Raw genomic sequence first — 6,175 nt, 5'->3', positions numbered from 1 at the left:
GAATGAGTTAGGGAGGAGTTCCTCTTCCACAATTTTTTGGAGTAGTTTCAGTAGAATTGATACCAGCTTTTCTTTGTATGTCTGATGGAAATTGTCTGTTAATCCATCTGATCCAGAGACTTCTTTTTACCATTGGTAAGCTTCTTTCATTACTGATTAAATTTTGTAACTCAATATCTGTCTGTTCAGGGTTTCAATTTCTTTCTGATACAATTGGGAGGTTGTTTCCTTGCAAGAATTTATCCATTTCCTTTAGATTTTCTATTTTCTGTGTGTAGAGGTGCTCATAATGGTACCTGAGGATCTTTTGTATTTCTGTGGGATTGGTTTTAATGTCACCTTTGTCATTTCTGATAGTGCTTATTTGGGTATTTTCTCTTTTCTCTCTGTCAGTCCAGCTGACAGTCCATTGATCTTGTTTATCTTTTTTAAAAAAATAACTTTTGGTTTTGTTGACTCTTTGTATGAATAGTTGGATGTCAATTTTGTTCAGTTCTGCTGTCATTTTAGTTATTTATTTTCTTAGCTTTGGGGTCAGTTTATTATTTTTTAATTTGTTCTAGGTGGAATGTTAGGTCATTAATTTGAGATCATTCCAACTTTTTGAGGTAGGTGTTCAGTGCTATAAACTTTCCTCTTAACACTGCTTTTGTGGCATCCTAGAGATCTTAGTTACTGTGTCTCTGTTTTTATTTATTTCAATGAATTTTCTGATTTCTGCCTTAATTTTGTTTACCCAAGAGTCATTCAGGAGCAAGTTGTTTAATTTCCATTTAATTGTGCAATTTTGAGAGATCTTCTTGGTATTGATTTCTATTTTTATTCCATTGTGGTCCAAGAGTATGGGTGGTATAATTTTGATTTTTAAAAATGTACTGAGACTTGCTTTCTAGTCTGGGGTCAATCTTAGAGTATGTTCCTTGTGCAGATGAAAAGAATATATATTCTGTGTTAATGGGGGTTCTATAGCTTTCTATTAGCTCCAATTGGTGAACTGTCAAAGTTAAGTCCAAAATATATTAGGTCTTCTGCCTCAATGATGTAAGTGTCAGTGGGAAGGTGAAATCCTACACTATGATTAAATAAGTCTTTTTGTAGGTCTGGAAGTACTTGTTTTATGATGCTGAGTACTCTAATGCTAGGTGCATATGTATTTAGGATTCTAAAGTCTTCTTGCTGAATTGAAACTTCTAACATTATGTAATGTCCTTCTTTGTCCTGTTTCACTGTTATTGGCATAAAGTATGCTTTGTTTGATATAACAAGAGTGACCCTTGCTTTTTTTTTCTGCTTGTGTTGTAGATTTGTCTCCAACCTTTTCCATTGAGCCTATGGGTGTCTTTACATATAAGATGGGTCTCTTGAAGACAACAGACAGATGTGTCTTGGTTTTTATCCAATGTGCCACCCCGTGCCTTTTAAATATGACATTTAAACCATTTACATGTACAGTTAATATTAATGTGTAAGGTTTTAATTCTATCATGAAAGTGTAAGCTGGTTGCTTTGTGGTTTCTATTGTGTGATTTGCTTTATAGGGTCTGTGAGCTATGTATCTAAGTGTGTTTTTGTCTTAGCAGGCATTATTCTTTCATTTCCATGTTTAGAATTCCCTCAAGGACCTCTTGTGAGGCTGGTATAGTGGTAACAAATTTCCACAGTGCTTGCTTGTCTGGAAAAGATTTTATTTTTCCTTCACCTATGAAGCTTATTTTGGCAGGATATGAAATTCGTTCTGGAAATTCTTTTATTTAAGAAGGCTAAAAATAGAGACCCAATCTCTCCTTACATTTCAGATTTTCTGCTGATAAGTTCACTGTTAGACTAATGGAGTTGCTTTTGTCCATGATCTAACTTTTTCTCTAGGTGATTTTAGTATTTTTTAACGGAGGTTGACCTTGAGAAGTCTAGTCACTATATGCCTGGGTGATGTTTGTTTTGTACAGTATCTCACAGATGTTCTCTGCATGTTTTGTATCTGGATGACAAGTTCTCTAGCAAGATAAGTGAAACTGTCATGAATAATTCCCTCAAATATTTTTTACAGGTGTTTTATTTTTCTTCTTCTTTACCAGGAATACCAGTGGTTCACAGGTTTTGTCACTTTACATAATCCCATATTCATCAAAGATTTCCCTCATTTTATAAAGTTCTTTTATCTTATTTTTGTCTGACTGGGTTAGTTCAAAAACTCATCTTCAAGCTCTAAAATTGTTTATTCTGCTTGGTCTAGTCTATCATAAAGCTTTCAATTGTATTTTGAAATTCCTTAGTTGAGTTTTTCATTTCTAGATCTGGTTGATTTATTGACTCCTTTTTAAGATGTTTATCTCTTCCTTCATTTCCAAGATTGCATTAGCAGTTTCTTTGTGTTGATTTTCAACTTTTTCTTGGATCTTGTTGAGCTTCCTTGAAATCTATGCTTTGAATTCATCTGTCATTTCTGAGTTTCTATTTTGGTTAGAGACCATTGCTGAAGCGCTAGTGTGATCCTTTGGTGGTGTCACTACATTTAGATTTCTCATGTTTCCAGAATTCTTGCACTGATTCCTTCTCGAACTTCTAATTATTGTAATTATTTTCATGTAGGTAGAATAACTTCTATTTCTTCCTTTCCCTATAACACTATTATTTTTCTTCTTTCTCTTTCCCTTTCCTCTACTCTCTAAGGGGTGTGACTGTAGATAATGCTGGTAGGGTCTTTTGACTTTGCTTCTATGGAGCTATGCACTTCCCTTGGAAGGTTTTGTATTGGACTGTGCAGTTAGAACTATAATCCAGTAGATAGCACTTAGGGGTAAGAGCCAGCTGTGGCCAAGGAAGCTGGGTATGCACTTGATTCCTGTTTACTAAGAGAAGCTGTCTGTTGCCTCAGGCAATGGCCTGATTCATGGAGTGCACTGTGATCTGAGCTCACTCCTCAGCCCCCAGGTAGTGGGGGCAGGGTGCAAAATGGGCAGATCCAGACTGGGAAGGTCCACATGCAGATCCCTTGATGTCAGCAAAAGCACCAGGGCTGAGGGAGAATCCAGTGGGGGGCCACCAAGCACCCAGGGTTGTGCCTAGAGATGGAGCTGGGAAACCTCCTTAGCCCCAAGTCCTCTGCATGAGGATAGGGGGTGACCTAGGCTCCTGTGCCCGGAGAGTGGGTGTTCCAGATGTCTAAAGATCTTCCTAAGCATAAAGAAGCTCCCCCCATATTAGGATCCCTGCATAGAAAGAGTAAGGTGGTTCAGGCTGTTGTTCCAAACAAGTGGGTGTTCTGAATGCCTAGAAATTTGCCTGTATATGGACCAAAAAGGGCCCACTGCATGGCCAGGCATGGTGGCTCATGCCTGTAGTCCCAGCACTTTTGAGGCTGAGGCAGGTGGATCACTTGAGGTAAGGAATTCGAGACCAGCCTAGTCAACATGGTGAAACCGCATCTCTACTAAAAATACAAATGTTAGCCAGGCGTAGTGGTGCATGCCTGTAATTCCAGCTACTAGGGAGGCTGAGGCAGGAGAATCGCTTGAACCCGGGAAGCAGAAGTTACAGTGAGCTGAGATTGCACCACTGCACTCCAGCCTGTGCAACAGAGCAAGACTCCATCTCAAAAACAAAAAAAATGTTAGAGAATGGGGGCCACTGCACCAAGATCTCTGCACAGGAGGGGTAGGGTGACTCAGATGGCCAATTTGGGCAAGGAGGTGTTTGAATGCCTGGAAATCTGCCTGAGTATGCAGCAAAAAGGGCCTCGCTGCAACACAATTTATGTCCAGGATGGGTGGTGGTGTCTCAGATTGCTGAACCAAAATAATGGGTGATTCAAATGCCTGGATATTTGCCTGGACGTGAAGTGGAGATGGCCTCTTTGCACCAAGATCTCTGCACAGGAAGAGTAGGGCAGGTCAGGTTGCTGATTCAGGTGAATGGGTGCTGCAAATTTCTGAAGATTTGCCTAGGTGTGGAGAAAGGGCCCTGCTACACCATGACGTATGCCCAGGAAGGGTGGGGCACCATAAGCTGCTGAACCAGGGGAGTAAGTGTTTCAAATGCCTGAAGATCTGCTTGGGCATTGAGCAGAGACTTCCCCACTGCACCACAATCTATATTCATAAAGGGTGGGGCAACTCAGGTTTCTGGCCCAGGCAAGCAACTGCTCCAAATGCCTGAATTTCTGCCTGGGGGAGGTGTGCAGAAGGCCCCACTGCATCACAATTTCAGTAGAGCTGGTTAGAGCACTCAGCAATGACACATGCAGACCAATCCCAGATCACCAAGCTGTCCCTGATCACAAGTCTCATCATCTAATAGAAACTACAGCTGTAGCAGCTCTCCTCACCACCCAGGCTTGTGATAGGGAAAAGAAAAATTTCAGTGCCCACCAATGAGGCACTCTATACATTTCTAACTGTGGAGGCCCCTACCCTGCTTCAGATCATATGGCCCAATCTCTGGCCAGAGACTAAGATGGATGCATGGCCACACTGCCATATCAGCTGGCTTTGTGTGCACCTTGATTAAAAATTATTACCTACTCTTGGTCTCAGTTCTTTGGAAAATTACTGCAGCTTTTCCTGGTGTCTTTTCTGCCCAACATCTCCATTCGTCTCCCCAAGTTAGCTCCAGGGCTTTGGAGAAACAAAGTGCTCTCCCTCAGCCTGGGTTGCTCAGATCCCCAGTGGACCCTTTCTTGTGTACTGGAGCTTTACTCACTTTTATCAGCCAGATGCCATCACAGGGGCTATTTGCCTGCATTTTCATCTTTCATTAATCTTGTGGATTCCCATTTTCCTTCTTGAATTAAAGCTCACAGAGTTAATCTTTATGCACTATCTTGCTACATTCAAGTGACTGGGGTATACTGAAAACCACTAATTTTCCATCTTGAAAAAGCAAAAAATAACATAAGTGAATTTGACTGAGCCATGAGGTGCTCAGACATTTGGTTAAACATTATTCTGGGCATGTCTGTGAGAATGTTCCTAGATGATATTAATGTTTGTATCAGTAGATTGAGTAAGGCTGATTGTCATCCCCAATGTGGTGGGCCTCATGTAATCCACTGAAGATACGAATAGAACAAAATGGCAGAATAAGAGCGAACTTGCTCTTTCTGCTTGACGCAAGCTGTAACATCTGTCTTCTCTTGACTTTGAAATCAGACTGGAAGTATACCAGCAGCTTTCTTAGGTCTCCAGCTTGCCGACTGCAGATCCTGGGACTTCTTAGCCTCTATAGTCACATGAGTCAGTTCTTTCAATTCCTTATAGTAAACCATTATATACTTATGTGTATGTGTATGTATTTCTCTGGGGAACCAAAACTAATATAGATTTTGGTATTGACAACGACTCTAGAGGAAGAGAATTTTAAAGATAAGTTGTCTGAATTGGTTCTGGGCTTCCTGGAATTGGATCTCTAATCTGATTAGGTTTTAAAATGCTAATGACTCCATTTCTAATAGTAAAGAAAACAATGATAGTCCATGGTGTGATCTGGCAATAGAGATAAGCAAAATATCTATATTAGATACACTCAAACACATATTAAAAAAGCCAAAAGCTTGATGACTCTTTATATAATACTTCCAAACATTTTTGGAAAACTAATGAATATAATGAGGTTGGATGATTATTCTTAATGTTGCCGGATAAAGTGATGAAAGAAAAGGATGAGCTCAGGGATTTTAATTCCCAGCTCCAGCACTGCATAAATGAACTGAATATTTCCATGTGTGCTTAAAAGGAGACCCTTATCTTCTCTAGCTGTGGGGCTAAGACTGCTGAAAGTCAAATTCAGGATCCCATCCTACAACTGCCTGAATTACAATACAAGTTGAACTTCCAGCCTTACAGGATACCTACTGTCTAAGTGAGAACATTCATTAGAAAAAAAAAAAAAGAGGTCCTATAAGTTGGAATGGGGACGTGTAGGAAAACCCTGATGAACTAGGGACACTGAGCCCCTAAATCCTGATGAGTCCTCTTTACCAGTGAAGAGACATCCACACCCCCAGTGGAAGCAGTCTTTTCACTCCTGGTGAAAGTGGCATTTTCACTCACACTGGAGAGTATTAACCCTACATTTTTTGAGGAAACTGTAATGAACTCCACCGAGGCAGTTGCCGTGCAAGATAATTCTGACTCTCCCTAGGACCCACCTCTATTACCCCTTTGTGCTTTTAGACCTA

This window comes from Gorilla gorilla, chromosome 14 (genome assembly GCF_029281585.2).
Source record: "Gorilla gorilla gorilla isolate KB3781 chromosome 14, NHGRI_mGorGor1-v2.1_pri, whole genome shotgun sequence".
Lineage (NCBI taxonomy): Eukaryota > Metazoa > Chordata > Mammalia > Primates > Hominidae > Gorilla > Gorilla gorilla.
The sequence above is the reverse complement of the archived record's forward strand: the minus strand, read 5'-3'. Positions refer to the sequence as shown.